Source organism: Lepidochelys kempii, chromosome 8 (genome assembly GCF_965140265.1).
Source record: "Lepidochelys kempii isolate rLepKem1 chromosome 8, rLepKem1.hap2, whole genome shotgun sequence".
Taxonomy (NCBI): Eukaryota; Metazoa; Chordata; order Testudines; family Cheloniidae; genus Lepidochelys; species Lepidochelys kempii.
This window is the reverse complement of record NC_133263.1, coordinates 91,949,121-91,972,320: the sequence shown is the minus strand read 5'-3', so window position 1 is coordinate 91,972,320 and position 23,200 is coordinate 91,949,121. Positions and strand designations below refer to the sequence as shown.

The 23,200-nt window shown below is 37.5% G+C and overlaps 1 protein-coding gene and 1 long non-coding RNA gene across 10 annotated transcripts in view; one reads left to right on the top strand and one right to left on the bottom strand.

The window, feature by feature from the left end:
• NFIA (nuclear factor I A) overlaps positions 1-23,200 on the top strand; it is a 464,706-nt gene that overhangs the window by 255,492 nt on the left and 186,014 nt on the right. The window lies entirely within an intron of this gene.
• Positions 47-22,262, bottom strand: LOC140916221 (uncharacterized). 3 transcript variants are annotated; one of them, XR_012160466.1, is made up of 4 exons: positions 21,802-22,262; positions 18,688-18,781; positions 5,791-6,642; positions 47-2,284 (listed from the first exon to the last, which is right to left on the bottom strand). It is a non-coding gene; the product is annotated as an uncharacterized lncRNA (long non-coding RNA). The 3 variants fall into 3 exon arrangements; XR_012160465.1 differs by having other exon boundaries at positions 47-6,642; XR_012160467.1 differs by having other exon boundaries at positions 47-5,883.

Genomic DNA, 23,200 nt, shown 5'->3' with positions numbered 1-23,200 from the left:
GCTGAAAAGGAGTAACTAATCAGACAGCCAAGACGTCAGTTTTGTACCTCACTTGTTAATAATAAGACACAAAAACATATGTAAATAATGTCCATTGTTTTATTTAAACTCATGAATGCTTACAAATTCAAAGTGAAGGCTCAGACTCAGCCTGTAGCTCACTCTGAAATGCCTATTTGCAGCATGTACAGTGTGAGGTAAGTGAGATCACGCTCTTTTGAAACCCCTTGGATGCATCAGCACAAGGATTGCCGTTTGTACAGAGCTTCTGCCTTAACTCTGAATTTCCTGTTTTTTGGGGGGTTTAAAGTGCACGTTTGTGCTGTCGTTCTCTTTTTTGATTTTTTGTAGTAATAACAAATGCAATTAAATAGAGACAGAATGAGGGAGGGGGGTAGAACACTGACAAAGTGGATGTGAGGTCACACAAGATAAAGGCTGCAAATTAAGAATTGGTCAGAGTACATAATGTTTGACTCAGTGAATTATTAGATGCACAGTAGATTAACATGAAGGGGTTAAATTTCTGAACACTGACTAAGGGATAGCTACTCTGTTATTTGCTTAACAAAATTTTTTGTGTCTACATATTTCTAATCCAGTGTGTTTTAGATTAATTGCAAATAATTCTTTCAGCTGTTTCCTAGGTATCCTGTCACGCAAATGGATAAAGCAATATAGCTAGCTCAGTGGAAAAAACAATAAATTATACAATAAAATGTGTGCACTGTATTTTTTGTGTTAGGGCCTTATTCACGACTTGTGCTACTCCAGTTTTACACCAGTGTAACTCTGGAGTTAAAGTGGCATAACACTGTAGTAATTCAGTGATGAATTAGGCCCTTAGTATCTATCGTGTGCCTAGGTTTTTAAAATGGTTAAGACAAAAATATTCATTCAATAATTCATTTGAAGTTTATTAATTAGCAATAATGGTGACTTTGGTAATGTTAATATTTAAGCAAATATGTCCGCTGTATAACTTTATCATATGAATATTCAAAAACTGGAAATCCAGTATTTGCATAGGTGTAAAATTAACATGGTAAATCAATTTCCCCCATCAGAGAACATACTAAAATCTGGGGGGAAATAAGAAAAATAGTTTAATTTTTGGCTACGTAACAAAGTTCAGTTTAAGTGCTGTCAAGACATTTATAAAAATGGCTCTGCAAATCACAAATAGTACACATTTGTGTATAAACTATGTAAACATCAAAAATTGATCTTCCATACAATCATGGCATGTCACTTAATCTGAATTTTAACAAATTTTGTGAAGGGTGAAATGGAGATGAAACAACATAAAGATTTCCTGGAAGCACATAAATTTGTGCTGATGAAACAATCTGCCAATCACATGAGCGAGCAATTTTCTTTTTATTTCCAAGCATCAGCTCATCTCATTGTGTTGACTTGGAGAGATTTGTCTCCTCGTGTTATTGGATGTCCACTCCAGGGTAGCAAACGGTGAAAGAGACTCTTATAACAAACTGAGGCATATTAATATGTATTTGAAGGGACACCAACATGATTTATTAAGATTAAAAATGGATGTATCCTAAAAGTATCCATATAGAGACCTCCAGACATGCCACAAACTTGCATTGGAGGGGCCTCATGTCGTGCCCATTGTGTATGTGAGTCTTCATGCTCATTCATTGCTTGGTCTTTACTGAAATTGCCATCAAGGGTGTAAGTTAGTGCTGTTCATGGAGGAAGGGGTTTTGTTGTTGTTGTTGAGACACCTCTCTACTGGGCACTAGACTGCAAACATCAAATTCATTTCACTTTGGCCATTTCACTTTTGGTCATCAGATGGTCACTACCCAGCTGACTGTATTTAACTGTTGATCTAATAGCCAGTGACTTGTAGCCACATAACACTTTGAGGGCTATTCGCTGATTACTAAGATATTCATGATTTAAAATGATGTGCTTCAGTTGGTCGATAAATATTTTCTTCCTGAAAGGTCCTTGAATACCAAGTGTACTTTTAAAACAGGATACAGTGCAGGCTATCCCATAATTTTGTTATAAACAAATTTATGTTTCTATTTCACACCTACAGCATAATTCAAAATACTATCATATGCAAGGAGTCTAAGGAAATACATGTTTATAAACTCCCCATTCAGTCCACAGAAGGGCTCTTTAGGTGTTTCCCTGATGGTACTCATATGAATCCTTCTTCAGTTAAATGAAAATTTTGTGGCGCTGACTTGGTGTCCTTTGGATTCATAGTCCCCATGTATTTTCAAAGGTCCCATTCTTTCTTCCTCCTCTGTCACAAAAATGTTCGGTTATAAACACTGAATAACAAAAAGGTTGTCTCCCCTCCCCCCCCCCCCCCAAGTAGCAATATTCTAAGAATTATATATTTAAAAGAGTGGAGGGAGTGGGGTTGGGAAATCTGTTTATTCAACACTTTTTTTTAAATTACAGTACTCTCCTATCTCATTCATGGTGCTAGAATTTTTTTGTATCATAGGGAGCATCATTAAATTAGCTCACTTTATTCATGCTCCTAATGGCACTGTTGGCCTGGATTCTCATTTGCATTTAGGCCCTTTTACACAACTCTTGATGTGTAAAGAGGCCTTAAAGTAGGTGCATCTGGACTATATATCTGCTTTTAGGGCTCTTTACACTGTTAAGAGTGGTGAAAAGGGGCCTTGGTCTAAATGTTGCCCAGTGACGTAAATGGGGCAGCACTCATGAGTAAGGCAAGCAGTGACTGGCCTCATATGTGTTGCTGTAGTTCCTAGCAATGGATAAGCACATTCTCACTCATAGTAAAACTGCCCTTCTGTGACTCAAACCCCAGCCTTTTTAAAGGCTTGCACAAGGGATCTTCAATACCTTCCTTCTCATTCAGACTCTTGTTTCACCCTGCTCCCCCCGCCTCCCATCTTCTACAAGCCCTGTTTCACATTGAAGATCTTGATTTAAGGTCTAGTAATTGTGTTAGCCACTCTGCTGGGCCCCCTGTGAAGGTTCTTTCAAATCTCGTGTGGCCTGGCAAGTGCTGCCATTCTGGGGAATCTCTGACCAGTGAAATACCAGAGTATGGGAATATAAATGGATCAGGGCCCAGAAGAGTTCCCGCTGGATTGGCCAGACCTTAAAGAGGTTTCTCAAAAATAGGGATGAGTTTGTAAGAGACTGTTCTAATTTCCTTTGGCTGCCAATGTTTCCAAAGGACTGTTCTGGCAGCCTAGATTTGCCAGGGCACTGGGACCTTTCCCTTGCCCATGCCCACCGTCTGGCAGCCAGGAGGAGAAGTAATGGCTCTATGCCAAGCAGGGATTCCCCTTTCCTGGGATCTGCCAGGTTAAGGCTGCTTAGCTCTGATGAGGCATAAAACAGCTGCAGTGCAGCTAAGAATTGGGGCCTTAGATGGATAAATAACTGCCACTATCATATCTGTAATGGGACTGCCAGCAGATGACAGTAGGGCTATTTTGTTGTAGTTTTTTTGGATTCTTTTTTTATGAGAATACTGTAAAGATTTCAGGCCTGATCCTCAGTTGGAGTAAATTAACAACTGCTGAGGATCTGGCCCTACACTGATAAAATTAAATAAAAATATCAGTCCTTTTATCTGTGTGCAAATTAAGTGAGTTAATGTGATATGAAAAAATGTTTGTGTACATTGTAATCTTGCTCTAGGGTAGTAATCTACAAATTGATCTGAAAAGATTGTATGTGCTTTGGGGAAAATAGAAAATTGTGTTAAGCCACAGTTTCACTAATTATTGATTATAGGGAGCTGAGTTCTGGGTATCTCTGAGATTATAATAATAACTATGTGGAGTTATCTTTTAAAAGTGATATCACACAGGACTTTAAAGAGCAGATTAAAACTAAGGTTTTCTAATTGACTTCAGTTTACTGTAGTTATGAAAGTGTAACATTTTGAAGTAGAGCAAATAATTAACAAGTGAAGAAAAAATAATATAACTCCAAAGAAAAAGCAAAACAAGCAGCATCTTGTAGATGAGCACATCAGCTGAGGCAAGATCTACACAAGAAACCTTTGCAGGTAAAGCAGTTTTGATTAGGGGTGTGATTTTTTTTGCAACATTTCTGTACTGGCGAAAGCCCTAGTGCAGACTCAGTTATACCAGCTTGAAAGAGCTTTTGCTCGTATGGTTTATTTTACTCAGGGAACTGGTATAAGCACTTGTTTGCTGGTATAAGCCTCATCTATGCAAAGAGGGTTTGCAGGTATAGCTGTACTGATATAGTTACACTAGCAAACTGTTTCTAGTGTACACCTATCCTTCTTAAATTAAGTAATTGCATGTAGAGGTTGCACTGGCTCCAAAGGATGTCAATAGTAAAACTCCTTTTGATATCAATGGGAACAAATATTGGCCATTCCTGTTGTACAGTGATGTTTTTTGAAACCCCCAGAATCTTCATGAATGTCTTATCTAGAGGCTAGTGGTGACAGGACGTGTAAAGATTTACTGTCACTCGCAGCATTATTATTATTTATACCCAGAAAAGGATTGTTGCTAAACACTTCAGTTCTACCACCCGTACCCTAATTAGGCCAGATCCCAAACTGCGTAAGTCAGTGTAGCTGCAAAGTAACTATGCCAATTTACACAACTCAGGATCTGGCCCACTCAGTAGTACCTTATGCTGCAAGTAGTCCCATTAAAATGAATAAAACTGTTTGCAGAGTAAGGTATTAACTCAGTGGGTAGCTGAATGTGGCCTATAAATGTATAGTAGTAAAATACTGGGGAGGAAGTAACCCATAATTGTAAAAAAAATGAAAGCATACATACTGCGAATGTTTTTTAATGTACTGATAAAGCAGATGTGTATATTCAAGCCTTTTGCTATTTTATTTTTCATGCAAAGTGAAATTTGTTAAACATTCACAGTTTTGGAAAGCATATGTAAAGGTCTTGAGTTTTCTGTTCTTTTCATAGGTCTGTTTATTTAAGTAGCATGATCCTATCTATCATTGGAAGTATAGTAGAACAAAAGTATCTATCTAATTAAATCTTATCAGTCTATTCAGGAATTTATACTGTGTTCATCACCTTGGTATGTACAGGAGATTTTTGTAGAAGGAAAATGGGGCACCTGAGAGTAAATGAGTGTTAGATGATGAAAGATAAGGGTTAAAACTTTTATGATTACAGTACTAACATTTCTTCTCTGTCATCAACTCTCTGATATTTTAGCATTTCAGAAAGAAAGAAAGAAAGAAAGATAGATAGATTACACGATGTGGCACCTAGATATTTGATATTGTGTAGTAAATGTGGTGAGGGCTCTTTGATTTATTACCTAAAGATATTACTAACTGCAAAATCTTTAATCTTAGATCTTATAATAACAACTTTAATAATAAACCATAAACAACAACAATAATAATTAATAATAATAAGATAATGCTTTTCAATGCCTGTAAAAAATCTAGCAAATATTTTTGGTTAACACTAGGCAATACTACAACAAGTCTGGCATTGCAGGATCACAGGAACTGGCATTTTCACTAAAGTACCTGTACTTGTGAATCGAGGAATTCTTCAGTTTCTTAACTCTGTGAAAACCCTTTTCAAACAATATTTTTAAAGTGTTAGAATATTTGTGTCTTTTTGATTTTTTTGTGACAGATCCTAAATATCTTACAAGGAAATGTGAAAATGTTCATAGCACATAGCACTTACAAGAATACATAGCAAGCTACCATCCATGGAAAATTTAAAGGGAGAAAGTTTCCATGCAATCACTACTTGTGCAATATTATCAATGTTAGCTCACAGCTCAGGTCTCCTGCTGTTGAAGTCAATGTCGCAATCCCTGTAGACTGCATGGGAGCAGGAGCTGACCCTTGCTTTGTCCCATGATGATCTCCTTCGATTAAAAGAAAGGTTAAAGTTAGATCCGTTTCTTGTTTAACATAATTAAATATATGCGTTAATAATAAATCAACAGAATTTCATCCAATATAGTCAAGCCCCTTTCATTTTCATAGCAAGCTAGCAGAAGGTACTTGCTATTGATATTTCCCCCTCCTACTTTTTTTGAAACTACTACAAAAACAAGCAAACAAAAACCAACCCAACCAATAAACACTTCAGTGGTTTTATGAAAGTCCAAACTGAGGGCTAGCTTTTGCTCTTACATAAGTGTGCAGAACAGCTCTTGAAGCCAGTGAGAGCTGTAGGCCTGTATTTGAAGGCAGAATTTGGCCCATAGTTTGTTGTTTATATAAATTAGTGGCCAAGACAAATCTAAATGGTGTTAAAGAGGTTGGGGCAGGTGCTGAGCTGTTGTCAATTGATGCAGCTCCATGAAAGCGAATAGAGTTACACTGATTTATGCCCTCTGAGAACCTGGCCTCTTGTCATGTTTCCCACTGAAATCCCAGAAAAGTTCCTCGTGATTGCCTCACTGCAAAACAGGTTCATTAACATCCTGGTTCTCAACTCCTCACTGAATCAACCTAGGCAGCAAAGTGGATTGGAATAGGTTAGCTTTGTGCACGAGATGTTGCAAGGCTTCTTAGCCCAGTTTCCTGTGATGATACATACCTCCTTTTGTTTTCCTGGCCAGATCATTCTGGTTCAGAGAAGTAAATAGAACAACAGGAATAATCCAGTTCCACAGGTCCTAAATGAATGATGTATACTTAATTCAATCTTTATTATTCTACCTGTGCCAGTGAATATTCTCCTTGCTGCTGGGTAAGCCCAGATGTACACCATCTGCTTGTCTGATGATCTTTGACATGATTGAGAGGCCACCAAAAATACCTGGTGATCTCATACTTTGTAACTGACTGGTATAAAAGGAGAAGATGTTAATAATCAAACACCTTAAACTTTTGCTGGACACATTTTCAAAGTAAACTCCACCGAGCCTCTAAAACTGCATGCATCTAAGCTTTTGCATGTAGATTTGTCTTCAGCCAAATTTTTGCATACATCAATTTTTAAATCCAAAATATTGTAGAATCTGCTTTGGACGGTGCTTTTGTAAATCTGACCCTGTAATTCTACCTCCATATGCTTTGTAAGAGCTCTACTTCTGTGCCTGCCCAGTCTGCTATTGTAGCTGCCTACATCTTGAATTCCTGTCAACCATAGTCATGGGGTCTTATGGCCAAATAGGTTGTTATTTTCCTTAGAACTAACTTTCCCATTTTCGTACCTGAAAGAAAACTCACACCTTTTAGGAATGGGTAGAAATATCAGCCTATATACCTCATTGGGCAATTCAGAAAGAGCCTGACCCTGCATGGTGCTGAGTGCCTCCTGCCAAGTGCTGAAGTCAATAGAAACTGAAGTCACTCAGCACCTTATAGGATCAAGCTATAAACTGGAGCACTGACCTCCACTGGGCTAATACTGTGTACATAGTCTGACCCGGATCCACAGCTGCTGTAAAATGATGTAGTCTACTGAAATCAGTGGAGCTAAGCGGAGGGTTACATCTGCTGGGGCTCTGGTCCTCTGTGTCCAGTCAGTGGGTTGTGCTTTTTGTCTCCATTTTTCTAAATGTGCTTGAGCAGGTACTTTTGATTTTTGTCTTTTTTTAAATTTACAGCATTAGAATAGATTTTCAGTGCTACTCTCTTTCATAGTTTATAGATGTGGTTTATCAGTATGGCAAAAAAAAGTATGAAAAGGTTAGTTCAAGTGTAGGAAAGACAGGAGATCTGTACAAATTAGATATTTCTAAGGGTGAACTAATTGGTAGCATGGTTAAAATGGCATTCACAACACACAATATAGAGAAATGATCATATCTACTTTTAAAAGCCTGTAGATTCTTCCTTTGCCAGAAGGATTAGCTCCACCTTCTTACTCATTGGCTTTATGGTAGGGTGTTTTTTCATGGTAGAGAGTAATTTGGGCACAGTGCCGACAGGGTCCAGACTTGTATCCCTCACTGTATCACTACTACATCTGGAAAAATCTGGACCTGAAAATGTTGCCACATACATGGCAACAGCCAGAATAACAATACAGGCAACATATATACCTTATAAACCATCTGGTAAAAAAATACGGAGTCAAGGTCTACCGAAATATTTTCAGTTTTATTTATTCAACCCAAACCTTATAAATCAATTGTATTTTTTTCCTTAATAGAATTACTGACTAAGCATAAAAAGAAAAGGAGGACTTGTGGCACTTTAGAGACTAACAAATTTATTTGAGCAAAAGCTTTCGTGAGCTACAGCTCACTTCATCGGATGCATGTATCTGATGAAGTGAGCTGTAGCTCACGAAAGCTGATGCTCCAATAAATTTGTTAGTCTCTAAGGTGCCACAAGTCCTCCTTTTCTTTTTGCGGATACACACTAACACGGCTGCTACTCTGACACCTGACTAAGCTTAGTAGAGAGAATTAAAAAAAAAAACTAACCTTCCGTGAAGAACCCCGAGAGGTGGTCTACACTTAATGGTCAGAAATCTCGGTACATTTTACAAAGGCTACAGTGATATGGTCCCTTTGATTTTGCAGGAAAATTAGCATTTTTTTGATCCCCTGATCTGTTTGTCCATATGCTGGTATACAACCATGAAAAATCCTCCATCTTGCTTGCAACACACATCTCAACCAGTCTGTAATTACATTAATCTTTTCCTTCAATCATCTCTTGTCCTGGTTCAGCATGTTCAGATTTTTCACTGAACTTTTGTGTCAATATCAAAATCTTGAACCAAAAGCAGCACATCTGTGGGTTCTTAAATGTGGTGTTCTAATGCCAGCTTGAGTGTCAAGAATTAGAGAACTATCAGGAAACAGTCATGATTGAATTCAAATTTTCCAGTGTATTTATGGTCTGTTTGGTCAACCTACTGAGTGACATTTAATTACAGGACTTCTTTACAGCACTCCAGGTAGTCTACCTAACAAAGCACAATGAAGGTAGGAAATCCCAACAATACTTTGTAGGAGTTGGAAAATGACAGAACTGCTTTCAAGTTTCCAGCTGTGAGAGTCTAATCATAATAACAGAGTTTCAGAAGCACTTGTCCTCTCATTTGCCATGAATGATATGTGTGCTAACGCAGGGAGCTTTAAAATAATTTGACTCCTTGTTCACTCTCACTTTTGTAACCAGATTCTTGAATATTCCGGTGAATACAGAAGCCAAAGCAGATAGAAATAAAAAAGCATTATTCAAAAAAGCTGATTGGTAGCTTTTCTAGCCCAAGTTTACTATAATGTATAGGCTATCAGTCAGTACAGGTGAATGCTTGGAATACTTAGGACACATACATATTGTGTGTCACACCTTTTTGTGTACACTAACTGACAGTTTACATATACTGCGTTGAATTAGACTGTTATACAAAATTATGCAATCCTCCCTGGGAGCAATGCTCTTATACATTTGACCAAAGTTGCAACACTAATCAGGACTTGTGTACCTTTGACTACTTACTTTTTAATATTTTTAAATACGTGTATTTTACAGCAAAGCCTTTTGCAGTTGATTTGCTCATATAATATGAATAGCTGTATATTTTCCTACCTGTACATATTAAGTGGTTACTAGCTATTTTATTACAATACATTTAAACTCAATAGCAATGGAGACTTTACTAGATGCTTAACTAATTTATTGTGGCAATGTGGTATTTAGACCACGGATTGTCTGCCAGTACAGTTAAAAGAAATTAGAGACACCATCATTGCTAAATCACTTTACCATTCAAAGAAGAACTGTAAACATATGCATTCATTTAATTATAATAGTGCCAATTATAAGAGAAATTGTAATGCTGAGAGCAGTGGCTTTTATGTAATCATAATAATGGCATGTATTTATCTTGGTTTGGCAAGTTAGGCCTTTCTTTAATAGTTGGCTTTGCCTGAATAGAATGTGGTTTGCTGAAACCAACAATAACCCCCACACCCTTCCATTTGTTATTACGCAAATACTGAACAATAATCATATGGTATAAATGATTAATGTATGCATAGATTAGCAAGTATCTTTGAGGTTTAAAAAGTGTATTTACTTTCATTCTTCTGTTCGACTAAGCATATGGAACAATTAAATGTTCAAGTAGAAATTTCTTCTTTTTTTTCTTCTTTCTTCAGTAAAACTGAGAAATAAGCTCAGGGCCCGATTCTGTTTTCATTGAAGTCCACGGGAAATTTACCATCAACTTCATAGAAGCAGGCCCATTGTTTTTAAAACACTTTTTCTGTAGTTGTTTTGCCTATTAAAACATGATTTCATATCCTGATTTCAAAATATTCTCCATATAAATACCATAAACTCATACTGGGTGTTTTGCACTGAATGCTGCAGACACTAAGTATAGGTCTCATTTGTAAGTGTAAAAAGAAAATTCTAATTATACTTACAAAGCTAAAATAATCTAATTAAAATATTGATTGAAATGCCTTTATTTAGTATAACCATTTATATTTGTCAAAATGTGTATGGGATTTATACGAATTCAAAAGACAAGTGGAAAAAAAAGTTAGGCATGTGTTTTTTTCAGTGAATAACAGTTATCGGCGCTTGATTTCTGTAGATCCCTGTCGGCCCTTATTATATATAAAGCAAATGAAATCCTTCCTTTCTGAGACTCATTTAAAAGCGTCAACTATCACAGAGCTGATTTACAAGAAGGTTACATGGAGCAAAATGATGATATTTTATGGTATATTGACACAGACAGCAACAAAATATTGACCTGGGGCCCCAGTAAATGTTACGAGTTTATAAAAGACTTGAAAGAGTTAAAAAATGCATTACTTGAAACTTGATATAAAAATTGTAGCCAAAGTAAGCAATGTGCTGGAGCACTTGATTATTCTTTTATCAATAAATAAGAGTGGCATACAGTTAATTTCAGCACTGTAATTGAGCAATGCATTCTGGGAAGCTGAAAAGCACTGTAAGATGAGGAAATGTTTTACAGACTAATCATGAGAAGAAAGGAGCCTTTCATAGCCCGTATGATGCTGTTGTCAGAGCTAAAGGCAGATAATGATTCAGTAATAATGGCACATTGTGGATATTTAAGCTGAAAAGATTGGGACAAAATGAGCAGACATTGTTGGTTTGCTAACCTGAACAGTTTGTCTTTGGGCTCCAAAACCCATCTAAACTAAACATTTTATACTAAAAAGTTTTAAAATTCACAAACAAAGATATTTCTGGGACACTTGTATCAAAAATCAGTTCCGTTTTGTTTGTTCCAGTTACCTTTTTTCAGCTGTAATTGATAGTCATGATTTTTTTTTTATTACTCTATGAGCTGACAAAGTATAATGTGCTTCATACTGCGTAAATCTTCTTTCATTTAGGTGCCAGAAGAAATCATCTCAAAAGAAAATCGGTTTTAGTAATGATCTAAAATATTAAATATAAAATTGAGAGTGTCATATTGCAAATAAGTGGACTAATTTGCATTTTGGCTCCAGGGCATCGATAGTGCTATAAAGAGTCATGCAGTTGAATTTATGTACATTGTCTTTTTTCTTCATTAGTACATTTTGGATCTGTTAGTTGTCTTTCTTTAAACATCTGTTAAATGCAGCTTTATAAAGCCATGCTTTCCCATATGTTTGGGAATGTTACCAAAAGCCTGGAGCCTTGGCCTCCTGAACACTGCTTCATTTCAGAGGAAAAGGTAGATGAGCTCCGAGGGCCAGATCCTGCTTTTAACAGTCAATGGTCAAACTTCCATTGATTTCAGTACGTGCTGGAGCAGCCCCTAAAACATTTAAGGCCCAACCCTGGTAGGAATTGAGAACTTGCAACTTCCACTGCCTTTAGGTAATGGTTTTAAATAAATGTGTTTAAAGGCTTTTTTCATTTGGTCTTTAGGAAAAAGTCCAATTTTAGCAAACAACGCTGTAATGTGAGAACATTTGGCCAAATCCTACTTTCCAAATTACTCCCATGAATAATGCCAGTGAATGCAATATTACCGCTTGTGTGAGTAAGAGATGGAGGAACTGGCCCTTTATTTTGTGCATATGAAGTGTTTACACACACAACTATACATTAATTTATTATCATCTCTGTGATGACGTAAATAATTCCAGGACTGGTATTTCCTTTGTAAATACACTTTTCATGTGCCGTTTTACACAAGGGATAAAATGAAACATACTTCTAATGGCTATACAAATGTGTGTTTTTTCCCTTGAGAAAAATATTTATAATAAATAACTTCAAAATTTAAATAAAAATATATCTTTAAAAAAGTTTTTGTTCTGAGCATTCCATAAAAAATTATGTTGTGTGTTTACAGTAAGAATCATTTGGATCCATATGTTTTAAATCTGTGTATTTACTAAACTAGATTTTGTTTATTTTAGAACATTTTAAAAATATATTTTTTATTATTAATTTTTTTACGAAGTTCTATATATATTAAAGGATTTTAAAAACACGGGGCTACGTCCTCAGCTGGTATAAATTGGTTTTAACTCTTCTGGCTCACAGTACATGGAGAAGCTGAACACTAGGAGTGTTGTAAAAAAAGGATGAAGTGCAATTCACCATGGTCTCCAAGGCCCCAATCCTGCAAACATGGACATGCTTAACTTTACTACCTTGAGTAGGGCTGGTCATGGTAGTAAAGCTAAGCATGTGTGCAGCATTGGGACCCAAGCCGGGAGCTTGTAGAGTCCAAAGGGAAAAGAAGACAGAGGGTGATGGTTAGCAGCAAAAATGTTCCACAGTCCAAGGCATACACTTGCAACTCTAGTGAACTGTGAAGTTTGTTATCCACACTACATTCTAATGGAAACAGCTACTCTAACACAATTCAAAAATGAACATTGATACAACTATATGACTGATCTGCCAACAACATTAAATATACACAGATCGAGCTGCTGTTAGAAGCTGAGTGGCTTCTTCCAGGGGCTGGGTGCCGTCAGCTTCCTTTGAGTTCACTGGGAGTTCGGGGTGATCAGGCTCCATATTTTTAGCCACAGAAGGAGTACATTAATTGAGAGACTATTTTCAAGACATTTGCACAGTTACTAACAAGAATGGCTCATTTGAACCTTCACTGCTTGGGTCCTCTTAGTGACTGCCAGTCTTTTTTCTAGGAAATTTTCCCTGTATTGTCTCAGAATATATTGGATGTCAGTTATCTGACTCTCAGTTTGGTAGGGTATAACATGGCTATATCAATTTTCTTTAGAAAAAATCCTAAACTCTGTGCAGTGCTATGGTTTTGGTTTGCTCTGTCTCATGCAAACTTTTTCTTTCATTTTGATTCATGTGGCTTGTACACCTTGAATTTCACATTGAGTTTTCAGTTTAAACAAATCCCCAAACAAAAACAGAAGTCAGGTTAAATCACTGAGTTTCACCAGACCACTAGTGTTTACATCTAGGGACAGGTAATTTTATTCCCTTCTTAGAGAATCAAGAGAAAATTTTGATTTTTTCCTTGTGAAGCTCAGCAGTCTTTCTCTCTCTCTCTCTCTCTCTCTCTCTCTCTCTCTCGCTCTCACATGGGTTCGAGGTGCAAAATTCAGATGTCGATCCAGATTTCAAAAAACTCAAAACTCAGTGCTGTTAGGAGGAGTTTAATTTGACCCACTCTAAAGATAGACAGCTGGATCCTTAGCTGATGTAAATTGGTGTAGCTCCATTGGCATAGCTCCATTGACTTCAGAGAGGATCTGGTTCAGGGGTTGTTTGCAAATTCCAATCAGATCTGAATTCAGGTTTTTAATATTCTCAAAGGTTGGGTGTGATTTGATTTGGGGTTTGGTTTGGGCCCATATCTATTTTCTATTAGCTGAAAGCACATCAGAATACCGCCAGGTTCATCCACACCACTGTTCCTTTTTTACTTGTATGATAAAGATACATAAAGAGAAATGGATTTGTCCTCCATATTAATATTGAGGACTCTTGCCAAGGCTTTATTTCAAAATACAGTGGTATATGCACCTTGCTTCTCAGCAGAGAAATCCAAGACACAGAAGTTTGGCCTTTGCTTGATTCTCCATAATCTGCAATCCACTCTACCAAGGTAAAGTTCTTAATTCTCCATCTGTCAAAGGACTTGTCTAATAGTGCATCTTACAAACAGTAATCCCTGATCTGCTTGTCCCACCTCCTTCCTTGATCCATCTAGGCCCTCCTGGTTTGCTGAGAATACTTCAGATGTTGCCCTTGCAAGAGGACAGAGTTGTCTGGAGCTTATCCAACTTGGCATGGGTATGTTCTAATAAAACTCTAAGTGATTCTCCTTACCAATGAGGAAGGAGATGAGGAAGATGAAGGAAAGGATGGCACCAAGGTCATCTCATTCTGTCCCGCAGCATGCAATTTTTGGGAAAGTCACTTTTCTCCCCCTAATTCTTACTCTTGACTGCTGATGATCATAATAATAATACTTGGCATTTATATAGCACTTTCTTCATCTTCCAGGTTCTTTTACAAACACTAAGTAATGAATTAATCTTCACAACATACATGTGTAACAGGCAAATATTGCCATGTCACAATTAGGGAAACTGAGGCAGAGAGGTTATATCAATATACATTATCGATATTATGGTAGCTCCTAGGGCCCTGACTGAGATGAGGGCTGTTTTGTGCCTTGGCACTGTAAAAATACACAGTAAGAGACATTTCCTGCCCTGAAGATTTTATAATCTAAATAGACAAGGCAGTCAAAGAATAGGAGACAGGAAGTATTATTAGCCCCATTTTACAGAGCTAAGGCACACCGCGATTAAGTGATTTACCCAAGGGCACACACAAAGTCTGTGTCAAATTGTGGATTTAAAACCCAAATCTCCCGAGTCCTATTCCAATGCTTTAGCTATAAAATCATCCATTCTCTCACAGATTAATAGCATAAGGCTCAGATCACTAGATCATGCTAACACTATTAGACCACACATATGCCTTTCAAAGGCTTCTTAATAAGACATCCTGTTGAATGAAAACATTAAAATATCATTTTAGATACTACAGTGATGGACGCTATAGAAAAATGTACCACAGAGAGATTAGATTAGGGTAAGATGTTCCAAGATGGCAAGGACCTCCTTAAAAAAAAAAAAATCCAATCAACCAGATGTAACTGAGTTAAGCTTGCTCCCTTTTTGAACAATATTTTAATTCTGAGCAACCGCGGTTAAAGTCCATCAAAGTAAAATTAATTTTGTGATTTAGATTACCGTAAATCACTGTTCAGATATTCCAGTGTCCTATTTTTGACACAAAAAGCATTTTTAATGGAAAAAGGGCAAGCAAGCTATAGTCAGAATTCATGTTTTTTTTGTAACTGAGGAGGGTGTTTCTTCATGTCCAACTTGGCTTTTACTATTTGAGACCCAAGTTCAGCAAAGTACTTGAGCATATACCTAACTTTAAATATATGTGTATGTCCCATTGACTTCAGTTTGCCTGGAATTTACCTTTGCCATGGACTTTTGCTCATGGACCTGTGAGATGTAAGCACATGCTTAGAATTAAGCATGTACTTTAGTGCTTTTCCCAAAGCTGTTGTGAATGTTTAATGGAGTATTTACACCACGAATTGTATAGGCACCTGTGCTTCAACACCCATGATTAAACAGATGTTTGTGTTGTAATGCATACCAGGTGCTTTTGTGTTAATGGATCACTCAAGTGAAGTTTTTGAACGCTCATTTTCAATAGAACTTCTTTTTTAAATTGTAAGTGAAGGGAATATTCAAAAATAAAATTATATTCAATAAAGACAAGTGCCTGCTTAAAGCTACACTAACTAGGAACAGGTTTCAGAGCAGCAGCCGTGTTAGTCTGTATCCGTAAAAAGAAAAGGAGGACTTTTGGCACCTTAGAGACTAACAAATGTATTAGAGCATAAGCTTTCGTGAGCTACAGCTCACTTCATTGGATGCATACAGTGGAAATCTCCCCACTATATTTTCCACTGTATGCATCCGATGAAGTGAGCTATAGCTCACGAAAGCTTATGCTCTAATAAATTTGTTCGTCTCTAAGGTGCCACAAGTCCTCCTTTTCTTTTTACTAACTAGGAAAACTGGAATGAAAGCTGGACATCTGCCCTTAGCTCATAGGTGATGGTAGTGGCAGAAGATACTTGTTAATGTGCACCTCAAATGCCTGGATCCTTTATGTAAATAGGAACTGTGCTGTGGTAACTTCTTGCATATTGTGATGTGTGTTTCTCCCTTGAAGTGATTTTAGTTTCGTATGTGAATAAAAGCTAGCATGTTTGATACTTTCAGGAGTTTAAAAAGTAAGGACAGATCAACTCAAGAAGGAAAAAGCCATGGGAGGAAACCTTTATTTAAAAGTAAATTTTAAAAAAGAGAAATGGTTTATTTTAACATTTCTTTCTTTAAAATAAAAAAAGGTGAAGTTGGTTGAATTTGGGGAAAAATTGCATTTAACACTTGGATGCACTTTGCTCTAAAATGAATGCTTGCTCAAGAGTTTATGAAGGCTTCATGGGAAGAGCAAAGCAATCTAAGCCATATGTATTGGGCAGACTGCCAGTTGTTTGCCAATATGCCCAGGCCACCTGGATATATATGCAGCCAACTATGCCATTCTGACTAGCCAGCTTTAACCTTCAGACTGCTGCTTTTTCAGCTCTTATGAAACTCTAAAAATCTCCAAAGTGTATTCCGTTTCTCCCATGCCAGTAGTTTATGTGCATCCAGACAGGCTGTACAGGTACACTGACCAGACAGCTCACAGCACCCATTTTGAACGAGCTCTTCTTTTGTCTAGAGAGCAGTTTAATAGTGTTGAACCAGGGCCATAAGATGAGTCTGGAGATAGCAGACTGAAACCTTTACCCATCTGCCATAGACAGACACTTAGACTGACAAGCCACAGTTTTACTCCCAAGTCTGGGGAAACACTGTTTTATAAGTATAGTTTATCAAGATTTTGTTTAACATAGTTTGCCACGGTAACTTTCTTAACTGAATATTTTCACGAAATTTAAAAGAACTGAAGCATTTATTGTAACTCGGGCATTAATAGCATGTGGTTGCATTATATGAGGTAATTTATTGAAATGTTTATTCATTAAATTTCACTTGCAACCAAAAGTACCTCAATAGTCTATTAACCTTTAGTTAAATTCTGTGTCATGGACAAAGCCTGAAACTAGTACAGTATTTGTGGCAGCATTGTAACATCTAGGTGATTTCAGATACAGTGAAGTTATTCTAAATATTGAAACTAATGGAGAAAAAAGATTATGTTCAACTCGGTAAACACAGCAGGGGAAGTTTTAGTGTAAGGAACAGCAAAATTTTAAATATGGCCTATCTGAGGTGATAGTCATGCACCACAGATTAATTGTCCTTTACCTGAATAAAAAGCAGCTCTGGCAGTTTAGCATGGAGACTTTCCTTCTCTGTATAGCTTTTAATTAATGCATTTCTAATTGTTGTTATATTTTGAGGGTTGGGGGTGCAATCAAGCCTATGTGTTACATATCTGTTTCAGTTTAGAGAGATACATGCAAATATTTTATTTGTGGAAGTAAATGAGAGCAGGGTAGACATCTAGCTACCTGATTGCACCACAGATCATCTGCCAGTGGAAAAACAGAACTGATGTTTATTTGCATAAAACTGTAGGTTCAAAAAGGAGCCAAAGTTAAGGCCCTTTTAAAAATAAGGCCTTTAATGAAGCTGGACTGAGTCTGTAGCTAAACTCAAACCAGGCAACTGTACATGTATAAGGGTTTCAGGATGAAAGTTTGTCACTGTTCTACTGCACATTGCTGTCATTGCGACAAGAAGCTATTCTAGTCCCCTCTAACACTTGTACCCTTGCTTTGTTCCCAACATCCAGCTGATGAAAACTGGCTGAGATCACATGTGGAGCCCATCTGCTCTGCTGCGTAATCCACCAAGGCTTGCTGTTGAGCTGAGTGACCCACTCTTCCTCCCTAAAGGGGTTGAGACACATTGCTTTTGGCGCGAGGGGGTGGCATTGTAATTTTTGGTGAAAATTCATACTAAAACCTTGGCGGCTGACACATTTTTGGGACTCTGATTTGTCTTCTCCTTGTAAGATACATATTGCAGATTTGTCGTTTATTAGTAGAGAAAGACATGGTTGCAAATGCACAAAGACAGACATACAGTGATAGGGAAAGGGTCCCATTGAGTTTTACTGTCTGTCAGGTGAGATGCAGCTGAAGCCAACCCCATCTTTGCTATCCTGGCCTGGTGTGGCTGTCAGCGTAGATAGCTGTGGCTAGGACGGAGGAAGAAGTGCAGAAATGGAGACAGGTGGTGAAACCGAAGGTTTAAAAGGGGTGATATCATATAGGTATTTAAGGTACACTTACAATTCACAAGTTTTGCCTTTAAATGTTCATTGATCCCTTCTGTGCCTAATGTGCTAATATATATTTGCTTACATCCCCCCTCCCCCCGCCCAAAGTTCTAGTATGCTGGTCACAAGTACAAACAAAGGGAACGGATTTCCTTTGTCTAATGACAGTTACAGTCACAAAGTGACCTCAGACTCCCCTGTAAGGATAATATGCATTCCTATTTCCAGTCTTTGTCAGGGGAACTATGGGTGTGAATACAAAGCAAAGAAACAGGGCTCAGGCTCCGGGGCTGTTTCATTGCTGTGTAAACTTCTTGGCTCAGGGTGGAGCCCAGACTCTGGGACCCTCCCACCTTGCAGGTGGAATCCGGTCCACTCACCTCTCAACATCCAGCAGGTTCTGGGCAGCTCCTCAGCAATTTCTGTTCCAATCTATGTAGCTCTTGCTCCTCCGCCTTCCCCATATGGGGTCTCCTGGTGAGAGCATAGGTGTAAGTCTGGATCCAGTGCCCCTTCACTCCACTTTGTAAAGACTTTAAAGAGACACTGTCAGATTGAAATAACAGCCCTGAAAGTTCTGTACCTACAAGTGACCTCTAAGACAAGAACAGAAGAAGGCTGAAGAACATTTTCCCTGGGTTTGCAAATTGTTTATTTTGTGTACTTGTGCATCAGTGAGTTTCACGGTGGTGTTGATGGTGTACACCCTGGCATAGGCTCGGCAAGGATTTTTACCAGTTACAGCTACAGTTCATAGGTGTGTGCACAAAAAGAGAGGGACTGGGGAGTAGAGTTGGGACCACCAAACAGGTTTGGTGGTGGTGTGCTTCAGACCCTTACTAATATAAACTGGGGAGCAGAGAAACTCTGATTTTGTTTTAAAAAAAAGTCAGAACATACTACTGATCAGAAAAAATTGATTTAACTATTCAGTTATTAACAATTAAAAAGCTCAAGTTGACATTGTCACTTTAAGAGGCCAAATTGAGGCAGCCCTGAAAATTTAGCCCATACAGGGAAGAAAGCAAAAGTTGCCTCTGAAAGGCAAAACAGACAAAGATGTGCTCAGAGCCTGCTTGTACTAGCATGTGAAGAACACACTGTAAGCTGTAAAGAGGGAGGAACCTAAATGTATGGGCCTTTTCAGAAAACATTTCTGATCCTAGGTGAAAATCACATAGTAAAGAGGAATGAATTCTGCACTATTGAACTCAAGGGGGCCAGGATTTCAACCCAGAAGTTTTGACACTAGATTTTAGACATCCCATTTAATAACTGACTCACTTCAGATTAACGCAATAGGAATTCCCCTCATGAATAGTGTTACCCTTTTCTTTTTTTGATTCTAAATCTAGTAACGTTTCTTTTGTCAAATTGGTAAATTCCTCCCTTCAGTTATTTTTCCAGTATTTTACAGCATACAATGGTAGATCAGTGGGAAGTGAACTGCCTTCAGACATGACTGTTTCAATCCAGGCAACTGTGCACTGAGGATGTGTCCTGTTGTGTTGAATTTCACCCCACCACCACACATCATTAGAGCATTGTGACATGAACTGATGTGGAACAGTTAATCATATCTGATTGATGCACTACATCACAATGGTTCAAAACTTCAACTCTTCCCTTGTGTATGGGAAGAGGTTATGTTTCCCTTCCCTTCTACCAAATGCTAACATATATACTAGCCAGGACAGATAACAGAAGAGTCGATTAAGGGGAGTAGTCTTGATAAGCAGGTGTGAAATTCAGATTGTTACTTCAGGGGAACTCTGAAAGGAGGCTGGTTAGTTGAGCGCAAAACACATGATACAATCTGTCTTTGCATAAAGCAGACAATGGACCTGATTCTGACTTTGTTTATGCTGGAGTAATTCAGGAGTAGATCCACTGGCTGGTGTGATACCAATGTCACTGAGCATAGACTGAGTAGCTCCTATGATATTTTTAACCGGAGGTTTTGTGCTCTGCTTGAATGAGTGAACATTACTGCAGCACCTCTGCTGTGGTTATGAATATATTGGGCGCTGAGGTTTAAGAAATGACAAAATCCCAAATCACCTGGATTATGCATTACTTGGGCTCCGATGCATTACTTGGGCTCCGATCCAGAACTGATCTCTATATGATCTTAGGGGTATGCCCATGTCGATCTCAATCCAGGATTGAGGCCCTGATCAGCTCCGAGCTGATGTAAATTAGCGTGGCTCCACTGAGTAGAGCTAGGCTGGTTTATGTCAGCTGAGAGTCTGGCTCTAGAAGAGGGTGTGTGGTGTTTATGTCCAAAATAGGAGTCAGTGTTATAACTATAATCGTTATGATGCCATCCTAAGATAAGAGCAGGGATGTTTTTAAAAATACTAATATAGGATTAGTCTCATACAATTATTATTTAATGACAGCTCCTTTACAAGTTTGAATGTGTTGCCTTGAGACTTGGTCTTCGGTATGGCTCTTTCTGACTTTTATAAATCTGTTAATTTAAATAATATTCCAAGATAAATGAAGGAATTAAAAATGAAAATTATGGAAAAGAAAAAATAAAGCAAGACAGCTAGTGCAAACAGAAATTAATATTAATTTAACGCAGAATGTGAAAATGTATCAAAAGTGCTAATCAAATAGTTTAATGTAAAACAAAAACTAAAAATTGTATTTTTAGGAAGGCAATATTTTCTGTATTAGCTTTCAGTCACTTTCACATAGGACTATATCAGTGCCAATTAAAATTCTATGACCATCAGTATAACGACCCAATCAAAGTTATTTCTAACCTATATAACAACCTAAGTATAATTAACAAACTGTATAATTTCTAGAGCTGCCCAAATAATTAAAAATATTTGACAAATAATTGATTCATGATTGAAAAAACGAATAAAATTATTTGAAGAACTCCATAGAGCTAGTTGAATAATTAAAAATGTATTTGTGAATAATTGCTTAATTAATTGATGGAAAAATATATTGAATACATTATTAGAACATTAAGTCGAATATGATTTGACTCGTACTAGTAGGCTTCAGTACTACAGAGTGCTGAGTACCTTCTGGTGACGATGGGACTGGAGGGTGCTCAGCAGAATGCACTCTCAGGCTTTTAAATATTAGGGCCTTGTTTCAGTAAAGCACATAAACTGGAGCTTAAGTGCTTTGCTGAATCAGGGCCTGTGCCCACTCCTGCAAACACTTACATATGGTTAGCTGGGACCACTACTGTGCATAGAAGTACTTATGTCTGTATGTGTTTGCAGGATCAAAGCCCCGTTTGGTATGAAATTAATCTTTCCAAGCTGTTATTACTAACATAGACATTGTTATACATAAAAGATTTCTTAATATATATATATATCCAAATTTCAACCCCCACATTCAGTGTATTCACGATTTGAACTATTTAAACTGTTCTAATCTTTCCATATTAGGTATTTGCTCAGTAGCCTTAGTTTACAACCAACTATACATATAGATGTATTTCGTAAAATACCTCTCACCCTTATCTTCAGTAATGTGTTTTTTCTGGGTAAAATATACTCCATCTTCAAGGCTCTGTGTGCCTGATCCAAAGCCTATTGAAGTCAATTGGAGAAATCCAGCCCCCCACTCTGTGGCCATTAGGTGACTGTCACCCTTAAGCACAGTTCCTGTACAGGCTTTAGGTGATGTGTGGCGCACTTTGCTTTTGCCTTCGCAAGCCACAGAATAATTATGCCCACAGTGTTGAAGGACAATATCAATCTCATGTGATATTTAAGTATTTTCTAGCTTCAAGTCACTTTACACACGTGGCTGCTTTTAGTTATGTCTTTATACAATGATTAGTGAAGTTACTCGGGAAAACAATGAATTTCTTGATAATATTCTGAGTTTTCAAGTTCTCATTAGTCTTAACAAAACCTGATAACTGACATGCTGGAAGTGCTAATCATAAACTATAATTTTTTTACAGTAAGAGACACCCTTTCTAAGCAATGGTTAGTTCTTTCAGAGGAATATTGGTCAGTCTTTGAGATAAGAACATACAGCTGTCTGTTGGATTAGTTATCAGTGGCACCAGTATGTTGTTCAAACATGCAAGCCCCAGCTCTGGTTATGGTTCATGATTGGAGTATATCATTTCTAGAAATAAGAAGCTTCAGTTTAAAGTGGTATTATAATGGTATTTTTAACACCACAGACTTCTATGTGACAAAGAGATCATTAATGTCTGCCCACGTAGGAAAGTCTTGCTGGTGTTACCACATGGCATAGTCTTAAAGGGGGCCCTTCTTTAGACTTGGTTCTCTCCAGTTTTCCATCCAAGTGTCCATCAGCCCATGGTGAAGAAAAGGAAGTAAATATGTTCATGCTCCTTCTTTGATGAATAGTCTAATAGGTGATTTCATGACAAACGTTATCTTCTGCACTTTGAGGAAAATAGTCTGGAATCCACTGGCATAGAAGGAATGCTTCTTGTGTTACATGTCCATTGCCCAAAAGGAAAATATTAACATATGCTTGTGATTTTGACTATGTTAAGTCATTTTCTATTCGATAAGAACTTGAGAATCTTTCCAATGACCACAGTGGGCTTTGCATCAGGCCCTAAATACCTCCTTTTCAGATATTTTCAGATAACCTGGTTAATAGTCATCTCTGAATTATGGTCAACTGTGATGCTTTCCAACTGGTATAATCCCATTGTCTTTTTAAATTATCAACAATACGATTCCACTGCATAAACAAATTATTTTATCTTCTTTTGCCAATGGCAAACAAAGATAATAACAATATACATATGTATTGGATATTAACACCATTATGTTTTCCTAGATGATAGATTTAATGGAATTGTCAGTGTCTATTGAGTACAAATATAACTTCCTAATTTTACTGAGTGGCTGTCTGTCAGTA